The sequence below is a fragment of the Arvicanthis niloticus genome, chromosome 10 (assembly GCF_011762505.2).
Source record: "Arvicanthis niloticus isolate mArvNil1 chromosome 10, mArvNil1.pat.X, whole genome shotgun sequence".
Classification (NCBI taxonomy): Eukaryota; Metazoa; Chordata; class Mammalia; order Rodentia; family Muridae; genus Arvicanthis; species Arvicanthis niloticus.
Genome location: NC_047667.1, coordinates 68,029,533 through 68,052,296, shown reverse-complemented (window position 1 = coordinate 68,052,296; position 22,764 = coordinate 68,029,533). Strand labels below are relative to the sequence as shown.

General features: G+C 38.9%; 1 long non-coding RNA gene across 1 annotated transcript in view; it reads left to right on the top strand.

Moving 5' to 3' along the window:
- Positions 1-16,443, top strand: part of LOC143443755 (uncharacterized) — a 36,122-nt gene extending 19,679 nt beyond the window's left edge. The window contains exons 2-4 of the long non-coding RNA XR_013113023.1: positions 12,256-12,446; positions 12,694-12,767; positions 16,296-16,443. This is a non-coding gene — a long non-coding RNA (uncharacterized LOC143443755). The remainder of the gene's footprint in view (positions 1-12,255; positions 12,447-12,693; positions 12,768-16,295) is intronic.
- The last annotated feature ends 6,321 nt before the right edge of the window (positions 16,444-22,764 follow it).

Below are 22,764 nucleotides of genomic sequence, written 5' to 3'. Positions count from 1 at the left end.
CTTAAGTATTGTTTTCTCACATTTAGCCTCTGATAACACTGGTATGGTTGTTGGTATCTTTAAGATGAGGCCTGGTGTAGTCATTCTGCATGAAGTTAACTAATCCTGCACTATTAACTCTGAGTCTGCCTTTTGCTTACCATTTCTTTGTTTTATTGGTCTTTATATTGTTACTTGAAACAATATCTCATATAGCCCGTACTGGCTTTTGACATATACAGATGTACATCACAACACCTGGCTTTGCTTACAATCTTAAATACAAGCTTAATCTTAGAGACGTTTTCTGTGTTGCATTAATTTATTTCTGGCTACCTCCTCTCATTTATATATCTATCAGGAACTGATACCCATCTAACTACTATAATTTTTAAATATAACTTGACATATAGATAGATGGATAGATGATGGATGTGCAATTTGATTAGTCTATTATCATAGGTGATAGGTAGTGAAGGCAGGTCTTTCTATTTCATTCCTTTTTTAAATTTTATGACTATTATTAAACTTCTAAACTTCCATTTAAATTTTATGATCTGACTACCTCCAAAATTATTTTGAATGTGTTATTCTTATAGTAAAATATACAACTACAAAACTAAATGAAGGGCTAAGGATATTCAAATCTAAGCAATCCTGGTTAAAATGTGGTCCTGCACACCAATCTGGGTTTCCATGTCACCCTGTAAGGTGGGCTGCTATGTTGTTAGAATTGTGTAAAATTTCTTTCCAGGAGGCAAGTTCCCCTTCTGATAGTTAGATTAAGAGGAATAATGTCTTTTTAGAATATCTTTTCTGCCAGACCAGTTAGTTACACTTGTTGGTTTTTGCCAACTTGACACAAAGCACAGTCATTTGGGAAGAGGAAATACAGAAGATGCCTTCACCAGATTGTCCTAAAGGCAATTCTATAGGAGCATTTTTCTGATTAACAATTGCTGTCAGAAAGCCCAGCCCACTGTGGCCAATGTCACTCCTGGGCAGATGGCTTGGGGTATATAAAAGGTATATAAAAGGTATGAGCAAGTCATAGTGGGTGAACAAATTAGTAAGCAACATTCTTCCATAGTCTCTGCTTTAGTTCCCGCTTCCATATTTTCTGCCGCAAATTACCTCTCTGACTTTCCTTCACAATGGACTATAAGCTGTACGATGAAATATACCCTTTTCTCCCCAAGTGGCTTCAAGTCATGATGTTTATCATATCAGTAGAAACTAAATTAATGTAGTCTCTTCCTCACTCTTTCCTCAACATTCAGAGAGAATAGAGAAATCATCTTCTAATTTATCTTTATATATCAAGTAAGATAAGTAGAAGTAGAAATAGACTAGTCAAATTGCACACATGCAGCAGGACAAGTAAGCTGTAAACGTATACGGCTGCTGTAAGGAAGAAAATGAAGAAAAGGAAAAGAACTCGCCATGCCTTTTGAGTTAGGGTCCAAGAAAGCCGGTAGGTTCAACAAAGGAGGTTGCTCAGGAGCTGCATTGGAGAGTCTTTAGGGTAAGAGGGAATATGAGACGTCTGTTTTGTAAGGCTTATTATAAAGATGAAATAGAAATAAAAACAAAAAAGGAAAAAGAAACATTTACCTTAGTTCCCCTCTTCATATAAGTCCCCTCTCTTTATCCAGTTCTTTGGGCATTTCTCTTCAAATTTCTAGATAAGCTGTCTACCTTTACTCGTTTTTCTCTTTAATCATTATTCGTAAATTCTCTTGGTTGACGGGTGAGCTCTGCTTATTCTCTCCTGTGTTTTTTCCGTTCACTCTTCTTGCCCTACAAGATTACTTCTAGGAAATAAAATAAGTGGTTTATTTTTCATAGTCTCACCTTAATGTTGACTTGTAACGTTCAGATCATTCACTTGGTATTCTACAGTTATATGAGCCCGACTAGTAGATCACCCAAGTAACTTTTTTATTTTTTATTTTATTTTATTATTTTTTTGATATTTCCTAAACTTTGAAAAGAAGGTTTTTTGGAATAGTTTGGTGGGTTTTTGTTTGTTTGTTTTATATTTATTTCTTTATGTATGCGAATGTTTGCCTGAATGTATATATTGCATCATGTGCATGCCTTGCATGGGCAGAAAGTAGAAGAGAACAGCAGACCCTCCAGAACTGGAGTTACAGATCGTTGTGAGCTGCCACATGGGTGCTAGGAATCAAATCTGGTCCTCTGTAAAATCAGCAAGTGTTCTTTTTGATTTTTTTTTTTTTTTTTTTTTAGGGATTATAATACAATTGCATCATTTTTTTCCTTCCCTCAAAATCCTCCATTGTACTCCCCCCATCCCCAACACACGTTTTGTTCTCTTTCAAATTCATGGTCACCTTTTCTATGTTGTAACACTCTCAAGACATCAAGATACATAGTTACTCTACCAATCTTAGAGCAGCTGTTCTTTCTTGGTTCTCTCTTGAGGAAAGACAAGGGGGAAGTGTGTCTGCAGGAAAGGGGGCAAGACTTGGTCTTGTGAGATATTTAGGTTTGTCTTTTATAAAATAAAACGTCTATCTGTCTTAAGTCAATGTTATTTTGCAGTGGTAGCTGACCTGCTGGAGTTCCTCTGAGGCTAGAAACTTCTCTGGCGTTTAGCACCTCAAAGTAAAACAGTGAGGATTAAATAAAAGGATTTATTGCTGGTAACCTATTCTCTAGTGAATCAGCCAGAAGCTTCTCTGGCTAAGCTGGTTAACTCTTTGTGAACCAAAGAGGAAGGAAAGGAAAAGAGTTTATATGCTTTATATAGTCAATTGTGCACAGACACATATACATTCAAATATTCATACACCCACGCTCTGGCTGGGCCCGAATGTCTGTCACAATCAACTCGACAAATATCCATGCATCCTTACACAAATACACATATCCATTCACACAAACATATAGACAAATAGACATATACATTTGGATGGAGGGATGGATAGGGAAAAACTCACCAAGCTAAACCATTCATCCAACAACTTTATTTCTTTTCTCTGGTCTTTTATACCTTCTTAGACAAAACGTTCTTTAGAAAATTACCTCAGAGATAAAATGTTACATAGAATGAGTGTTTCAGAAGGATGTTGATATTAACTTCAAAGAAGAGTTTCATTATAATATACTCATTAAAAGTTCAAAGCCATAGTTTTTACATAGCCTTGCCTTATCATAGTGCACACCTGTGAATTTATCCTTGGCCCCAAAGGTTTTTTCCTTGAATACAAAACTGTCCCAAGTCTTTTCTTTTTTTAGTGTAATTATGAAATCTCATTGTATTTCTTATTATGCAGCCTTAACTTACAATTATGAGGAGTGGGCACATTCTATTCTTGATTCTAACTTTATTACATCTTTCTAGTAACTAAGACCATCTCTGAAAACTTTCTTCCTAAAATTATTTGAATCAAATCAGGAATTCTATAGAATCATTATCTATTTGTCTATATAGCATCACTACAAGATAGTACATCTTTGTAGGTCTGCAGACCTAGTGATTGTTACATATTTAATAATAACAAGAAAATCATATTAATAGCAGAAATCTTTTCTCAAATGAAGTCTCCTCATCCTCGCCTAGAACAGCAAATCCGTCACAGATTTTAGTCCATGGTGGAACTATCTCAGGAAGATCACTTGCTAGTATTTAGCCTCTCCTAGATGACTCTTGGCACAGGCTGCTCTGTCTTTCCTGAGCCTGGTGCTACTCTTACTCTGGGCTCCTTCAGGTCCATCCAGGATGCTGCATTCTGCTCTCTCTCCTTGGATTTCCTGCTTCTCACCTTTTCTTTAGTAGCTCATCTTATCTGTGAGGAGCACAGCATCCACCAGCTTTCTGAGAAGCCCTGCACCACAGATAATCATTATAATAGCATATCTATTGAAGACTACCTTTATCTACTTACAGTTAGTTTTAAAAAATTCCGATACTATTGCTTTAAGATCTCCGTAGGTCCTGTGTTGCTGTTAGGAAGCCGTCAGAGCTGTTCTAACCCTGACCTTTGCAAGTTATCCCTTCTTTTCTCTTAGGAAACTTGTAGGATAATTGCTTAGTGTTTTGAGAATCTTTGATATGCCTTGTGTGGCTAAGGTTTTCTTCTGTATAGGTGGGCTCTCAGGCGTCTTTTAGGGAGTGGGGGGAACTAGCTTAAATTACTTTGGTGTCTGAATGCTAGACTTTCTTAACTAGTTCTCGTAGTTGTCTTTTCAATACTTTTTTGTTTTCATATATACTCTAGTCTGGGTAATTTAGGAAGCTTTTATTGTGCTTTTAATTTCTATTATAGTGTTTTTTGCAGTTGTTCTAGAGTACTTTTATTTTCTGAGTATTGTTTTTATCTTTGTCTTTATTTTGGCATTTTTTTCTTTGCTTAAAGGACACAGTATTTTTTTTTTAAATTTTTATCTATTCTTCTCTCATACAACAATCTAGACCATAGCCTCTCCTCTCTCCACCCTTCCTCACCCCACTTCCCCTCTCCTAAGGATTCAAAGCTACTTTGTTTCTCTTCAGAAAAGAGCAGGCCTCCAGGGATACCAACCCAACACAGCATAACAAGATGCAATAATCCTAGGCATAATCCTTGATATCAAAGCTGGAAGATGTACCCCAGTAGGAGGGAAAGGGTCCCAAGAACAGGCCAAAGTCAGAGACACTCCAACCGTTAGGAGTCCCACAAAAAGGCCAGTCTAAAGGACCATGGTATATATGCAGAGGACCTAGTGCAGACCCATGCAGGCTCTTTGGTTGCCACTTCAGTCTCAGTGAGCTCCTAGGAGGCCTGCCTACTGGATGCTGTGGATGTGTTCTCCTAAGTACAAAGTATCTGTTCTAAGTTTATGGATGATGATAGCACTCCAAAAACATTTTCTTTGCCTTCCTGAATGGTCTACATTTCCTTTAAGTTGCTATTTATTTATTTATTTATGTGTTTGTTTAACAACCCGTTTGTTTTTGTCTTTATTTTTCAAGACAGAGGCTTCCTTACGTCTGATGGTCCTTTGGTGTTCGTGTTTACATAGTTACTAGGGTTCTAAAGATCTGATTAAAAAAATCTGAAAGTCAAGGTTTGGGGTGTGGAAGAAATCTCTTTGGGTATCTCCTGCCATCAGTCAGTCTCTCTCTCTCTCTCTCTCTCTCTCTCTCTCTCTCTCTCGTATGTGTGCAATGCAGGTATGTGTTGTTGGGTATCATTTCTCAAACATCATCTACCTTTCTTTTTTGAGATAGGTTTTCTAATGAGCCTCAATAGTTAGTGAGGCCCAGAGTTTAGCCCATCTCTGCCTCCCCAGACCTAAAATTACAAATGTGCACCATTGTGCTTAGTTTTTTGCTGTTGTGTTTTGTTTGTTTGTTTTGTTTTTGTTCTGACATGAGTCCGAGGCATGGAACTCAAGTCATTGTACTTGTATTTTAAGTTACTTCACTAACCAAACCATTTCCCCCAACCCAGTAGCTTTCTGTCTTCTTGTGCTTATTTCAGAGGCCTCAGAACATTCTCTGTGCATTCTGGAGTTTTTCATCCTAGTGCAGGCAGAAACTAGTAGAGGGAGGCTGGGAAGACCTTGCCTCAGCTGGGTTTAGAGCAGAAACACCTCCTGATCATGGACAGGAATGTGGCCATCAGATACATCTGCTTTACAGCCTTCAGTACCTAAACCCTTGGTCACTTTGCTGCAGCTGGCAAAATCTGTCACCGAGGAATGACAGGATGAAGGAGGTGGTGAAGATTAACTGTTCTGAAGCTGGCTTTCAACCAGTCCTTTCATTTTTAACTTAAGCCTTATCACCATTTTCTAGAGCTTTTCTCCCGATAGGAACTTGAAAGTGTAGAGAAAGTATATCAATATTTTGTTTAACTTTTCACACTGCCTAGGATGGTGATCTCCTAACTCTTTGTTCTACTATGTTTAGAATGGAGCATGGCTCTTTCTGGTTTTGCTTCACCAAGTATCAGCCCTCAGCCCTCCAGTTTTTCTCACAGTGCTTTCCAGAGCAGGAGACTCCTCACACAGGAGGGAGCCTTATTTCTCTGCTCTTCATGGTTCTTCAAGCCAAAGCTTCTATGTGACCAATTGGGAAGATTCTTTCGGCAGCTGAGCATTGAGCGCGTAGACTTATGAATCTGGTTTCTTGTTCCTTTAGGAATTTCTTATTTTCTTGTAAGTTCAGTTTTGCTAAAAGATGTATATGTGTGTGTGTGCATGTGAATATGTATATATATGTATATATTCATAGCAGAACATTTTAGGATATCTCATCCACCTACATTGCATACTAGAAGTCTCCTAATTTACCTCTCAGTCAGCACTTCAGGCAGCCTGTAATGTCCAGATCCAATTTATTCCTGAAGATGCTTTTGGCTTTGTAATTTCAGATTAGCTTGAGCATAAATTATTTGAAATAAAAATGCACTTTAAGTGTCTCAACCAATTTTCCCACATATTATTCATTCTGTAACATTTATAATAATCCATAGAGATTTGGGAAAGTTAAAGAATATTTGGAACCCCACTACATTTAAGAACTCATTAGTGAATAGTTGTGATTGCTACATGGGACCTCTTGTTCAATGTCTGAGGAAAGTCAGGCTATCTTTTTCTTCTCTCTCTCTCTTTCTTTCTCTCTCTCTCTCTCTCTTTCTCTCTCTCTCTCTGTTTATCCACCTCTCTCAGAATGCCTTTTCACTTTCACATTCCTTTGTTGTGCTTTTAGGAGTTTTCCTGGATCTCTTTGGTTCATGCACTTTTTTGCACAGGCTTTTCTATTTCTGAGAAGACATTTTTTTTTCCCACTAAGTATTGTGACGATGTCAGCTATAATATAAGTTCAAACAATAGAATGACTATTGTGAGCAAGAAAGAATTTCTGTTTTAGTTGGGACAGCTGAAGATCAACTGCAGATCTCTCACTTGCCCAGACTTGTATTCACATCCTAAGTTTCACTGGCCCCAGAGGGAAGATGTCTTACAGCAGGATTTAAGTGAGGGTAACACATACAGAGAAACGCATGCAAGCCATTACAGGAAAAAATTGGCATGTGAGACTTCATTAGTAAAGACATGTAAGTCTGTCGATCCACTGACTTTTCTAAAATAAGTCAAAGAGGTGTTTTGGTTTGTTTTCTTATTATTAAGAAAAGGTATAGAAATAAAATTCAAAGAGGGCAAATAACTATTTTTATTTAATTTCTTATGTTTTGCATTCTGTTGGCCAATTAGACAACAAATCCCTCTGTGGAAATGACCTCATTTTACAATTCTCCTAATAAACGGTGCTAGCTGCCTACATGGTGCCAGCCCCGGGGCACAGAGCTCAGTGCAAGGAAGACCTAGTATGGAGGCTTGCTGGTTGGTAAGCGTGCTTCATGAAGTTTGTTCCCTCCCAGTTTCCATGTCTGGGTGCCACATTTTACAACTGCATAAATGCTCTCCACAGTGCTCTACCTCTCCAAACTAAAGTAACCTTTCCCCGACCACAGCCAACAAGGAAAAAAAATGGCCTTCTGATCATTTATGCTGATACCTCCACGTAATTCTTAAAACATAAGCATAAATCATGGTTAGGTCCTTAGGACTCATGTTGCCTTGTGAAAAAATACAGACACAGGAAGGCAAATCAAGTTTCTTTCTCTTATGAAACTTGAGACTCCATCCTTAATCACTTCATTAAACTTCACATTTTTTCTTTACAAACACAATCTTTTACTTTCTTAGGTGAAATTTTCAATGCCACAGAGTCCTAGACTTCCATAGTTCCAGAAAATCAGTTTCTTCTCTTCTTTCCTAAAAGCCTCTGGTAGCTCTAAGGACAAAGGCCTTCGGGCTTCTCTCACACTTAGTAGAGAGAAGGTCATCCAGTGTCACACCTGGCTTCTCTTACACTTAGTATGGAAGACCATTCAGTCTCACATCTGGTTTCTCTGAATAGACTCTGACTCTATTTTAACTGGCTAGCTCGATGTCTAGAGGAAATCTGGCTTTAAGCTTTCAGAAGTGACCTTCCTCTGATTTTCTTTTAGAGTTAAAAGAGGAAGGTCCAGGAAGACAATGGCAAACAACAAACAGGCTTTAAAAATACCCAAGAGGAAAAAGCTCTCACTCCAGTTGAGTATCTCATGGTGTCTGTAGTTAGCAACCCTCGGTGGCTTCTACACCAGTATCCTGAGAGAAATTCATTTTAAGCTCACATATGTAATTGAATTTTTTTCTGTTCTCTTTATGAGTATATATTAATTATACTTGGTTTTATTATAACATTAGTGATGGTTTTATTATAACATACCATACATATATACAGTGTACTTTGATCATACTCATCTCATTACTGTCTCATGTCCCATCCTTACTTCTGCTGACCTCCCTCTTCTTAACTACTTCCCTTCTACCTTCATGACTGTTAAAGTTAATTTATTTTCCATTGACTTTCATTAGAATTCCTTATAGGATAAGTAAGGTTGTTTACAGGAACCTGAGCAATTTACCAGTGGCTACACAACTGAAATAAATGTTTCTCCTAACTTAAATTCTTCTACTAGTCATATTTTTAAAAAAGCAAAAAGAACTAGGCAAATTAGTTTAAACCATATAGTTTATAAAACTTAAATGTACTCAAATATTTCTTCTAACGTGATGAATATAAAAATATTTAAGTACTTTAGATTTTCCCCTTCATGTTATGTATACTTTATATACTTTTAACCAGATATGATAATGTATTCTTTTTAAAACTACGTGTGAGTGTGTTTCTACATACATGCTTGTGTGCCACACAAAAGCCAGACAAGTATAATCTGATGCCTCCTAGCTACAGTTACAGGCATTCGTTCTGTAGGTGCTGGGATCGAACTTGGGTCCTCATGATTATGCAACAGCATTTTAATCCAAAGCCACTTTTCCCGTACAGATACTCAACTCTAAATGGGAAGTGGTTGGGTTAAAGCATCTGATTTCATAAAATTATAGTGAAAAAAATCACACAGGCACAGATGCACACACACACACACACACACACACACATACACACACACAGTCTCCCAAACATATTACAAACTCTGTTAACTGAAATTATTCTTTGTCTTCCTCTACAATTCATGATTTTTGAAAGACTGGCTCTCATGTAGACCAGGCTACCCTCAAACTTCTGTAGCAGAATATGGCCTTGAACCAACATCCTGAAAGCTTGGATTGCAAGTGTGCGACATCACACCTGGCTCTGTCATTTTACTACTAATCACTTTGAGAAAGAAAAAGCTACTAGTTTCAAAAATATTCCTGACCAAGTAAATTAATTAACTCATATGAAGTTAACATTGAACTTAAAACTTGGATTGATTGATTGATTGATTGATTGATTGATTGTAGAAAATCTACTTGTTCTCAGTTGGCAATCTCTTCACATTTTTCTCCAGTTACTTTTTAATGCAATTTGCATAATGCTATCAACTACAATTAAAATGTTGTACATGTAAACAACAACTAAAATGGCAAAGTGATTTAATTGATTATATTGTGAAAAGTCTTCATCTCAACTAAAAATATCAAGTTTAATTAGCTAGATTGAAAGTAAGCTTTCAATTCCTCATGGTTTTAAATTTGTCTCTTTCAGGCATATTACAAATAAAATTACAAATGAAAACATAAATCATACTGCTTTTTTGGTCTTTGTCTTATTTTGAAATATTCAACAAACCTTTCTTTATATGAAATCTTGTATTTAAGTAAACAGGCAGTAAATTCTTATAGAGCTCTTTCATGACTGAATACAAGAACACTGGCAAAGAAGTCAAGAAGCTATTAAATTCATTGTCTTCTACTTCTTTCAAATGACTCACTGCTTTTGCATGTATACAATGAATGATTTAACAACAGTATCCAGGGCACACTTCATGGAATACTTCAATGAAGAACATAAATATTTTTAAGATATATCATAGAGTGAAACAAAGAAGTAAAGGAAACACTTGTCTGCCTTTGAAAATTCCAATAAATCTGATTTTGACTAACATTAGCTGGAAAAGTATTTGTTTAATGTTTAGTACCTCTCTAAACTTCTTCTTTGACAGATGTAGAATATTTAAAATAATTGTGGAATGAGTTGTGGAATAGTGAATAAGTAACTTTTTTTTTTTATAAATTAAACATTCTTTGAATTGAAACATATCTAAAGTACTAACGGGACAGTGTATTTTGAATCTTCTGACTTATATAAATTTAAAACAAAAACACAAAACAAAAGAGAAAACCAAAGCCCACATGGAGAAAAAAAAGAAAAGAAAGTTGGAGTTTTTCAGAATTTGAACCAACAGATCTTACATTCTTTTTCTTGAGTAGGGATGTACAGATGTGTGTGTGCTGCACGTATGTACCTGCACATATGTGCAGATGCATGTAGAAGCTAGAGGACCTCAGAAGTCATTCCTGCTATCTACTTTTTAAAATTTCCTTTAGCATCTTCCCATGTAAGAATGTGTATGTATCTTATATGTATGTGTATGAAGCAAAGCACTTTAACATCTGGCCAATGACACAAGCTTGGTTCTTGTTAAAACTCTTATATATTTTTCTTTTTTATTGGATATTATATTTACATTTCAGATTTTATCCCCTTATCCCATTCCCCCCACCACCCAGGAACACCCTATCCCTTCCCCCATCCTCCTGCTTTTATGAGGATGTGCCCCCACCTATCCCCCCACTCCCACCTCCCCACCCTTTCCCATTCCCAGCTTTCCTCAGTTGCCTATAGTTCTTTGTGTATGGTTGAGACCTACACATCTAATCTTCTCCATCTAATTTTAAATGAACAATTTTAATTACACATGAACAGATATTTTGAATATATGGCTAACCTACAACTGATGGTGACTCTTCTAAATAAGGATGCAATAAAGTGAAACATAAACTAAACATTAAAATATCTTAACTTTCAGGAATTTGTCTTCCATACATACACTTCATTGTTTTTGCTTATTGCATAGCATATTAAGTACGAGTTCCATGTAAATCATTGATTAAGCACAGCGCCTGGAATCTGATAAGCCACATGCCTGTTTGATTTTTCTCTGCCATCTGATTATGAATGATTTTGAGCCAAAAGAGGGTGGTGCTGTTGTTTTGAACTGCTGCTGCCAAAGATGTTGCAGGGCCAAGGGTGAGCAATGACTGAGGGTTGAGGCTAGACTTTTAAGGTGGCAGAGGTCTGATGTCTGTCTTTCCAGAGCCGTGATTTTATCCTGTGGCTGTCTGGGTGAAGAGTGCTCATAAATCACGTCATCTTTGCAGACTGGTGTCTTGTTATTGCTGCCTTCCCTGGAACCACATGTTCAGGGAATGCTGGATATCATGGAGCGCCTCACTCAGTGGGCTCAAGAGGAACTCTAATTTGGTAGATAATCTGGAAGATAGAGAAATTTCCTTTCCTTAGGCAGTTCTTTGTGTTTCTTGGTCAGGGACAGGGACTGTGTCTCCTCATTTTGTTGACTCCATGGTTTACAAAGCTTTGAGCCACTTCCACAATCACAGCTGCTCTTCCCTGGACAATACAGCGGTTAAAGCTTACCGCAAGGCCAGGTATAAAGGTTCTTAAGAGACAGAGAGAGGAAGACCACAAGCTAGAATGCAGCTGGGGCTACAAAGCAATTTTGTCTCAAAACATAACAAAATAGCCACGAAAGATTGTCGTGATATTGATACCTATACTTTAAGTAAAGAAATCTCTATGGAAAGAAAAATAAATAGATTTTCCTTTTCAAGACTTGCTTCCATTCTTGCCTTATTGTACAGAAGTCTACTGTTCAACTCTAGTATGTGACTATTAATCATGCCAAGAACTTTCTATGAAAAGAAAGCGGGAGCTAAAAGAATAAAAACCAGTGTTTACTGGGAGTTTACTACCCCTGGGAATGTCAAGAATCTTAAAAGTATTAGTTGAGATTTTTTTTTTAATCTATAATTTGTGATGATGAATCTGAAGCAAAAAGAAGGCCAATAACTTGCTCAGGATATGAAATTGATTAAAGGACATTGGTATTCAAGCCAACTTTCAGGCTTTGGGGTTAAGCACCTTTCCCCCAACTTCACCCCACATAGATGTGTGTGATATGTGTCTACACAAAACAAGTCTTGTTTTTTACTTTTATGTAATTCTTTGGAACAGAGATCTTACCTACACTGCAATTGACTCATGATTGTTTGTAAGACTGACGCACTTAGGCTATTTATTGATATTGTTGAATTAAATAAAATAATGTTTTTTTTCATTTACAGTTTGAAGGTTGTCCTGCTTCCTGCTCTAGAAGGGCTTACATAAAATATACTGAGAGATAAGATAATTACCTCTGAAGTTCTTCAGTCTACATCGGAGGGTGCAGCAAGAGAAGGCAATGAAGACTTAATGAAACAGAACAGACACATGGTGACAAACCGAATATATACTTTTTGAAAGTCCAGACAAAAGTGTAAGATGTTGGATTGCATAGGTTTCATTTCCTGACAACCAGAGGATAAAATTCCTCTGCTGACAGCTCAAACAGGAACTGATTACACGAGTTATAAAATGGAAATTGAACAACAATATGGAAAATATCTCACTCTGGCTTTATTAGACACAGAAGAGTCATTTAGACACTGGGTTGTCATATTAATTTTAAATAAGAGTAGCTTCCCTTACCTATTGACCCGATAGTTGTTAAATCCTCTCCACAGGGCTGAAGAGACAGAACATCACACTTCCTCCAAGGCCTGAAACTACATGATTGGAGCCTGGAGAATGAAGACTGGTAATTTATGTGCTTCAACTCTCTTAAATACCAGATGCTGAAAATTTCATCAGGCACATGTTTAGTATCTATAATTAATGAGAAAAGTCTCTAAACAATACAAAAGTTTTCTGAACTGTTTGTTCAAATGAGAGCTACAAACTTTTAATACATGATGGGTAAAAATAAGCATGCCATTGGAATTTTAAAACCTGGACTTGCCATCTTGCCCTGACAGACTTATAACTTCCAACTTCCAGTGAGATTTGAGCCACTGGCCAAGCAAGGCAGTGGAACAAAGAATAATGGATTATGTTGTACATAAAAGTCTATGAAGGCAGTATCACTGTTATCTCCATTCTTCAGGTTAGAAAACTGAGGTACAGGGAAATTAGATTTCAACTGCTCTGAGTGCCAAGTCTTTTCTTCCCCAAGGACAATACTAGTCCTTGAAAAATCTATAAACTGTTCCAACCTACTGGATAAAACTATTCCTCAAATGCATGTGACCATCTAGTTATATCTCCCAAAGAGATCTTTTAAATTGCTATTGCCTGTCATTTTTTAAATAAAGTTGTTGAATGCCAAAATAAGTAACATAAAAAAAGGAACTTAGCCCAATGACTCCATGTATCTAGCTGAAGTTGGGTGTGGTGGTTCACATCTGTAACTCCAGCACTTGGGAGGCTAAGCCAAGAGTTTAGAGAGTGGGAGGCCAGCCTGGAATACATAGTAGGATCCTGTCACAAAACTAGACCAAACAAATAAGTTAAAAAGAAGTTTTATTCTCTTTTTGTCCTGCTAGACACCTGGAGCATAGAGCTGCTATCACAGGGCTATTGTCTCTTAGTTGCTAAAGGAACAGAGGCAGTGTTCTGCTCAGTTAAATGATGTTGACTTAAGCAGGTATTCATGATGATTCTACACAGTGGAGAAACACCTATTTTATTTTTCCAGTCAAGTGTATAGACTTTAGTTTATACATATTTAAACACATCCACACACCTACATCCCCCCCACACACACACATGTACACATATGTAGGTGTACAAAATAATAGGTTGTCTCAGTATTTAGTTTCAAACATGATGTTTTTAATTTTCATATTATATTATTTATTTATTTTTAGTTTTTCAAGACTGTTTTTTTTTTTTCCTTCTGTGAAGTCCTAGCTGTCCTGGAACTCATTATGTAGACTAGGGTAGTCTCAAACTTACAGAGACCTGCAACAGGAGATATTTAGAATACAGTGCTCAGTCTGGCTTGTTTCCTGGCAACTGCCATTTTCCCGCTTCTCTGGCTATGGACTGCGGCTCCAGCTAGCTAAAAACACCAGCCCTGGTACCCATGAGAGGAGACACTAGCGTGGTGGCTGACTCTGCCAATCCACCATGCTGTTCACAATGCTTGGCTGAGCCCCAGACAGTATCCGCCATTCTCACGGTGCCGGGTAGAATGAAGAGTCTTAAAGCTTAAAGATTATCAAATGGAGTTATGTATTTGGTCAAATAACAGGATGTCCACACAATTAGAATTGTTACCCAATATCTAACCTTTTGATAAATAGCTACGCAGGACTGCTCTTGAACCATGTGTCCTCCTTCATTGTTGCTAGTCTCCTTTCTCTCCTCTCCTTCCTCTCCTTCTCCTCTCCCAACTCCTCACTCCACCTACCTCTCATACTGCCCAATCACCGAGTTCTACTGTACATACAATGTAGCAGTAGCAAGAAATTATCCTGATACAGAGACTCATCTGTCTCTGTCTCCTAAGTATTGAGATTAAAGGCATGCACTACCACCACCTGGCTTCAAAGATGAGTTTAAGAATTAATTTTATAAGTATATAACATGATTTTACTTCCTTATAATCTGACTGCTATAAAGAACAGATATATTCGTACACTGATAAGACTCAACTGAAAATGAATTCTTATGGTAATAACCATAGATTTTATTTGTTATTAGTGCATATTAATTATATCAGATAGCCGGATTCATTGTGACATTTCATTCATGCAAATACCATATTTTGATCATTTTACATACACAGCACCACTTAGGTCTTACTCTGCCTTCTCTCCTGATCATTTTTTCTATTAGTCTCCACTTTGATATTATTCTTACCTTCAAGGAGTCTACAATTGAGAAAAAAAATAACCTATGTGATACTTTACTTTCTGAGTCAAGGTAATTTAGATGATAATTTCTAGTTCTATCCATTTTCCTGCACATGACATAATTTTTATGAGATTTATGGTTAAACTATATTCACACACACACACACACACACACACACACCACATTTTATCTAGTCATTTATGGATGGGGTTCCAGGCTGCCTCTACATCTTGACTAGTGTAACTAAATTACAATCCCACCTGCAGTTTCTCTTTTCCCCACATCCTCATCAGTATTTACTATTTTTTTTTATTTTCTAAGAGACAGTCATTCCAGCAGGTGACTAGAAATTTCAGTGTTGATTGCATTTGTGTTTTCCAGTTTATTGTTCACTTCCTGACTAGATTACTTGTTCCTGATGTTCAATTTTTTCCAATTCTTTCTCGATTCTTCAACTATATTCTACACAAATCACTTTTGTGGATATGTTTGCATGTGTATTTTTTGTTGGTGTATGTTCATATGTGTAAGAAGCTAGAGGTCCATTTGGGGCCATTCCTAAAGAGCCATATACATTTTCTGAGTCAGAGTTTTACACTGGGACTTAGGTCTTTGGGATTTTCTGAGCACCAGAGATCCTCTTGTCTTCATATCTCCAGTGTTAAGATTACAGGTGTGTGTTACCTACCACACCCAGCCTTTTTATGAGTGTTCTAGGGATTGAACTCAGGTACTTATTATTGCTTGGCAAGCACTTTATTGACAGATTTAATTTTCTAGCTCACAAAGTACTTCTTAATATTAACAATAGGACTAGGAATGGGGGTGTACATGGAAAGTGAAAAATCTGGACAGAGGAGCTGTGGTGGTTTGGGAGTATTGGTGAAGCCAGTAATGACAGATCTTTAAGTCATTCAGGCAGTGACACCATTAACAACAGCAGGAAAGTTAAAAATCATGCTTGTAACTGAGTGGTGGTGAGACACATCTTTAATTCCAGCACTCAGAAGGCAGAGCCAGGCAGATCTCTGAGTCTGAAGCCAGCCTCATTTACAGAGTGAATTCCAGGACACCCAGAGCTCAGAGAAACTGGGTCTCAAAAAAACAAAAGAAGAAGAAGAAGAAGAAGAAGAAGAAGAAGAGGAGGAGGAGGAGGAGGAGGAGGAGGAGGAGGAGGAGGAGGAGGAGGAGCCCCAGCCTGGGGGGATTCTATGAGACCCTAGGGAAGGGGGCAAAAGAATGAAGGGACAAGAGACACAGGAGGAGAGCAAGTCTAGGGTTCTGATCAAGCTTTCTAACTTTAATTTCAGGCAGCAGGTTATAAAGACACAGCAAAATGGGAAGTTTAGGCAAGGATCATTGCTTAGGGCTATCCCAATATCGAATCTCCATTGTCTAAGACCATCCCACTGTTGTATTCTGCTCCCAGGAAATACCAGACATTCTTTAAGTTCCTGAGTCCTGAGACGTGCAAACATCCTTGCTTAACCATGTACTTTAACTGACTAGGTTTTTCTAGAACAGCAGGTAATTTCATGAGGTTCTCTTAGAACAACAGGTAATTTCAAGGGTTTGGCTCCTGGCAAAGAAGGGGGAGGGGGAGGGGGAGGGGGAGGGGGAGGGGGAGGGGGAGGGGGAGGGGGAGGGGGGAGGGGGAGGGGGAGGGGGAGGGGAAGGGGAAGGGGAAGGGGAAGGGGAAGGGGAAGGGGAAGGGGAAGGGGAAGGGGAAGGGGAAGGGGAAGGGGAAGGAAGGGGAAGGGGAAGGGGAAGGGGAAGGGGAAGGGGAAGGAAGGGGAAGGGGAAGGGGAAGGGGAAGGGGAAGGGGAAGGGGAAGGGGAAGGGGAGGGAAGGGGAAGGGGAAGGGGAAGGGGAAGGGGAAGGGGAGGGAAGGGGAAGGGGAAGGGGAAGGGGAAGGGGAAGGGGAAGGGGAAGGGGAAGGGGAAGGGGAAGGGGAGGGGAAGGGGAAGGGGAAGGGGAAGGGGAGGGAAGGGGAAGGGGAAGGGGAAGGGGAAGGGGAAGGGAAGGGGAAGGGGAAGGGGAAGGGGAAGGGGAAGGGGAAGGGGAAGGAAGGGGAAGGGGAAGGGGAAGGGGAAGGGGAAGGGGAAGGGGAAGGGGAAGGGGAAGGGGAAGGGGAAGGGGAGGGAAGGGGAAGGGGAAGGGGAAGGGGAAGGGGAAGGGGAAGGGGAAGGGGAAGGGGAAGGGGAGGGAAGGGGAAGGGGAAGGGGAAGGGGAAGGGGAAGGGGAAGGGGAAGGGGAAGGGGAAGGGGAAGGGGAAGGGGAAGGGGAAGGGGAAGGGGAAGGGAAGGGGAAGGGGAAGAAGGGGAAGGGGAAGAAGCGGAAGAAGGGGAAGAAGGGGAAGGGGAAGGGGAAGAAGGGGAAGGGGAGGAAGGGGAAGGGGAGGAAGGGGAAGGGGAAGGGGAAGGGGAAGGGGAAGGGGAAGGGGGGGAAGGGGAAGAAGGGGAAGGGGAAGGGGAAGAAGGGGAAGGGGAAGGGGAAGGGGAAGAAGGGGAAGGGGAAGGGGAAGAAGGGGAAGGGGAAGGGGAAGAAGGGGAAGGGGAAGGGGAAGAAGCGGAAGGGGAAGGGGAAGGGGAAGAAGGGGAAGGGGAAGGGAAAGAAGGGGAAGGGGAAGGGGAAGGGGAAGGGGAAGAAGGGGAAGGGGAAGGAAGGGGAAGGGGAAGAAGGGGAAGGGGAAAAAGGGGAAGGGGAAGGAAGGGGAAGGGGAAGGGGAAGAAGGGGACGGGGAAGGGGAAGAAGGGGAAGGGGAAAAAGGGGAAGGGGAAGGGGAAGAAGGGGAAGGGGAAGGAAAAAGAAGAGGAGGAGGAGAAGGAGGAGGAGGAGGAAGAGGAGGAGGAGGAGAAGAAGAAGAGGAAGAAGAAGAAGAAGAAGAAGAAGAAGAAGAAGAAGAAGAAGAAGAAGAAGAAGAAGAACAACAACAACAACAACAACAACAAGAACAAGAAGAAGAACAAGAACAAGAAGAACAGCACCAGCAACAGCAACAGCAACAGCACCAGCACCAGCACCAGCACCAGCAACAACCACCACCAACAATAATGTCATCCACCACTACCACACTGATTCAAAGGGTGGTATGGGTACAAATGTAGACATGATAATAGTGGAGGCTTGAGAGCACCAATGGTTTTAATAAACTGTTTCCCTACTTCCCTTGCTTGGGACCTGTGCTACCACTCACTATTTCTCACTATCAAATGTCAAGGGATCTTTACCATATGATAACGACCTGAGAGAAAGTTCAAAAACTTGATAGAATCTGATACCAGTATTAGACCATCCATCCATCTATTCTTCTGGCTAATCAAGCCCATTCATCTGTGCAATCAGCCTATTTCTGAGCCAAGCACTGCAAGCATTATGTTGGGGACTTGGAGTAAGGTGGTGAATAATTCAAGTAGGGACAGATTTATTAGAGAGACACAAGAACAGGAATTAAAGGGAAAAACATTATACAAGGTCATTAAAGAAACAGCTAACTCAGTTATGCTGAGTCAGGAAACTTTCCTAGCTAGGTGATGACCAAGTGTTGACTGGAATCATTGGGGAAAAACAGAAAAGCATCATGATAGAAAGTTTTCAGGAGGATCTGGGATTATCTCAGCATGGAAGTAAATAAAGTGATACAATGAGAGTCAGGAGTATAGACAGATAGGCAGGCTGGATCATAACATGCTATGTGAGTTTTATTCAAGAGTTTCAACTTGACTCTGAGAGCCATATGGTTCTGTCTTATGATGGACTACAAAGATCTTTCCCAGAGGTGGGAAGAATAAAGTGGACTTGAATACCAGCTTCAATGACTGCTTTGTTGCCTTCAACCTGTAAACGATTTGGCTTATACTTCAACTGAGAGAATCTTGGGGATTCAGACTTTACTCCAGAACCAGTCAGCCTGACCTCTGTCTCTGGTTCTGTCTTCCACTATTATGTTAGCAGTGCTCCCCCAAGGAAGACTGGCTGATCTATCTTAGCCTTTGATGGTTCCTCATGACATCCCCTCACACCTGAGATTATTATCTCCATTCCACACAGAGAGAAAATAAGGCTCAGAAACACGAACACCTTCTTCCAGTCAGCACAAGAATGGCAGATGAAGGTTCGAACCCAGGAAAAGTGACTGGAAAGTCTCATACATGAATCTATATCCCTTATATGGACGTTGCCTCTCTAATGTTTGAAAAATGAAGTTATAGGTGGTTTTGTAGGGAAAACAATCTTAACAGTTTAAAGCTTGCCATTTAAAACATTTTAATTGTTACCATCATCTATTTTCAAAACTTGTGCATTATCCTAAACAGCATATTGTTATCCCTTTGGGCAGTGACTCCTCATTTCCCACTTCTCTCTGAAGCCAATGGCTACCTCTGTTTTCACTGTGTGAATTTGCCTAATCTAGATATTTTATATAATGAAGTAATATGTCATTCATCCTTTTTTAAAATATAATTTACTCTACCTAATATAATGTCAGGATTCACTTATATTGTAGCATTTATCTGAATTTTACTCTTTATATGACTGATTCATCTTCCATTGTGTATATATATATATATATATATATATATATGATATGTGATATATGATATATTTTGTTTGTCCACTCATCAGTAATAGACATGGGTTTCCTTTTAACATTTTTGCTGTTATAAATAATGTTGTAATGAAAATTGATATAATACTGGTCCTGCTTAGAATGCTTTTATGAATCTACCTCATAGAATTGCTGGATTGTGTAGTGTGTGTGTGTGTGTGTGTGTGTGTGTGTGTGTGTTGTTGTTGTTGTTGTTTTTCAGATGAGTCTTCTTATGTTCAAGATGGTCTGGAATTCTTAGGTCCAAGCAGTTCCATTTTCTGTTCTCTTAAGTAGTTGATATATGCTACTGTACTCAGCTGTGTTCAGTTTTTTGAGGAACCTCAAATTATAGAAGAGTGGAAACAGAAGTCCTTTAGGACAGAAAGGTTCTCGGAAAGTTATCTCTCTTTACTAGCTTGGGAGGTAATGGCAAGTAAAAAAAAATTACCAATTTGAGCACTGACCATATATGTCAGCCATATTTTAATGTGACATTCCATTTAACTCTTCCAAAGCCTTATGAAATGTTTACTATCTTAGTTTTAAAGAGGAAGAAACTGAGAACATGCCTGGCTCTCACCAGTGACATATGGCAGACTTCTAACTTAAGACTCTAATGGAGGTCTGTGGCCATGTAGTTTTATTTGCTGAAGTCAGTTCTTAGTTTTGTATGGATTGAGTAGAGATTGCTGTGCATTTGTGAAAGTTCATCATTACTTCTTTAAATTTATTTTCTATTTTACCATGTGTACATATTCATTACCTGGGTTTACATTCTAACATGCATGTTCATTGTAAACAGTGGAGCAGGTAGGAAAAAATGCTTTGTTGTTCTTGGGCATGCTGACTTTCCTTTCCCAACTGACTTCCAAAATCTTTCGCTGTGTTGCAACTATAATGAGATTTATAATGAACATTCTCTAACCTGGAGGCTGTTAGTACTTGGAAGGACTCATCTACTTTCCTTTTGTCCTTCATGGGTGTGCTTATCACTCATCTCTTGTCTGTTTTTTTTTTTTTTTTTTTCTTCATAGATTGAATTTCGTAATGCGGGCTCCACCATGCCTGCAGCCTGTTTTTCCAATATGCTTTCCTGTTTAAGACCTGTCACACACCATTGTTTAAACACGGGCATATTCCATCTCCAGCCAAGGATAACATTTCCAGGACTTCTGCTTCTCCTTTGCTTTATGGGTGTTTGGTTTTATTCATTCATTCATTCATTCATTCATTCGTTCATTTTCTTTAATGTCCCTTTTAAGAATGCATTGTGTTGTAGTTTTCTTTTTCCCTTTTATGTTCTAAGCAATTTACTTGATCATTAGGGATGATATAGCATTCTTTTTTTTTCATTTAGGCCTTTACATTTTGTTCTTGGCAGTGTTGAGAACTAGTCTATCATGGTTCTTCATCTGCCCTTTTCCCTTGAGGACTGAAAGTGCACTGAACAGGGTATATCGTTGCAGCTTGTCTCAGATGCTTTCTCCGAGAGGTATTTTACCTCTCTGCAGAAGTCTAAATGCCCTAGTCTAGATTTTCTGGATTTATCTGGTTGCCCTAAGTGACCTGCTAGTTATTTTTAGGGCAGAGGAGGGAGGATAGCTAGCATTTTTGTCCAGCATGAATATCAGAAAGAACACTGAGTTTGTTGTTTGACATGAGTTTTACTTAAAGTGCAGTGAATAGGCATTATTATTTCTATTCATGTATAAGGAACTAAGGTGTAAAAAAAGTGATTTTTTTCACTCTGTTTCTCTTGAGATAAGGGTAGGCCTCCCATAGATATCAACCATGGTATATAAAGTTGCAGTAAGACTAGGTACCTCCCCTTGTAATAAGGTTGGATGAGGCGACCCAGTAGAAGGAAAGAGTCCCAAAACTAAGCAAAAGAGTCAGAGACAGGCCCTGCTCCCACTATTAGGAGTTCCACAAAAAGACCAAGCTATAGGGGAGGTAGGAAGGAGAGGCTGCGATAAGAGGAGGGAGGGGAACCTGAGATAGGGATATAAAAGGAAAGAAATGAAATACATGTGCTTATACAAAAATAAAATAAAAATCTAAAAGGAAAAAAAGTGATTTCCCTAGTAAAACAAACTAAATTGCAGGGTATATACTTCTAATTTTTATGCATGTATTCATGTGTGTGTGTTGTATTGTTCTTGTTGAGATAAGAACTTACTATGTAGCCCAGGCTTGCCTTAAATTTCATGATCTTTCTGCCTCTGAATCCTGAGCTCAGACATTACAATATACACCATCATGTCCAGCCATTTTTCTAATATTTTATCAATATTAAGGTGTAGCCAAATTATTTGTGGCTTCTAGTAGTCATATTTGAATTTAAAATATTTATAAATAAACTAGTAGGAAAGAAAAAGAAACAATTATGTGGGGAGAACAAAGTGTATATAAGATGGAAATGCCAGGTCCTCATGTTTGTGGAGTAAGTACTTTACTGACTGAGCCAGATAGACCCGCAGCCCAGAATCTCCATATCTTAAGGCCAACAATACCATTTAAATACTATAATGATAATAATGGAACTCCTATTGAGTTATGAGAATTATGTATCATATGAATAATGCAGGTGAAAATTCTCAGCTCTCTGTTTTCCTGAAAATGATATTAAGGCACAGAGGGTCCACTATACTTCATTGTCTTAGGTCACACTATGAGCTGGGTGCCATTATTGCAAGGCCTACACTGTCCCCATATCTTTCCAACACTAATTTATGACTTGCTCTCTGAACATCACTACAAGCGTACATTAGACTAACTGAGGCTCTAAGCTGTTTAATAGATCATTCCTAAATAAATCTGTCTTTTACAGCATTCCCATTAATTCTCCTTCTCCAACCTCCCAAGTGTAGGACTTAAGCCACTATGCTTAGATTTCCCATGTTTTCTTAGAGTTTGTTTTATGAAACATTCTGCTGTAGCTGTTGATGGTATTCTGCCTCTAGTTCCATCTCTGAGGCTTCTACTTACACATCTTGACACAATGCAAAGGGTTTCACAATGCTAAAGCAATTCTTTAAAAATTTCATATATACACTGTCATAACATGTTCCAAGGAATAACTGTACAATAGCTTGGTTAACTGTGAGATGGGCTCCAGGGGAAAAGGCAGAGGGCTTTTTACCTCAAGTGCGTTTTGTTGCCTGGATTGTTCTTGGACATGATTTTATCCCTTCTCTGAAAAACATTTATGTTCAATTTATAAGATATGTTTATTCTTCTTGGATGTCAGAACATAGCTATAGAACCCAATTTGGTCATATCTTGAATCTGGAAAGGGCCTTCTGCT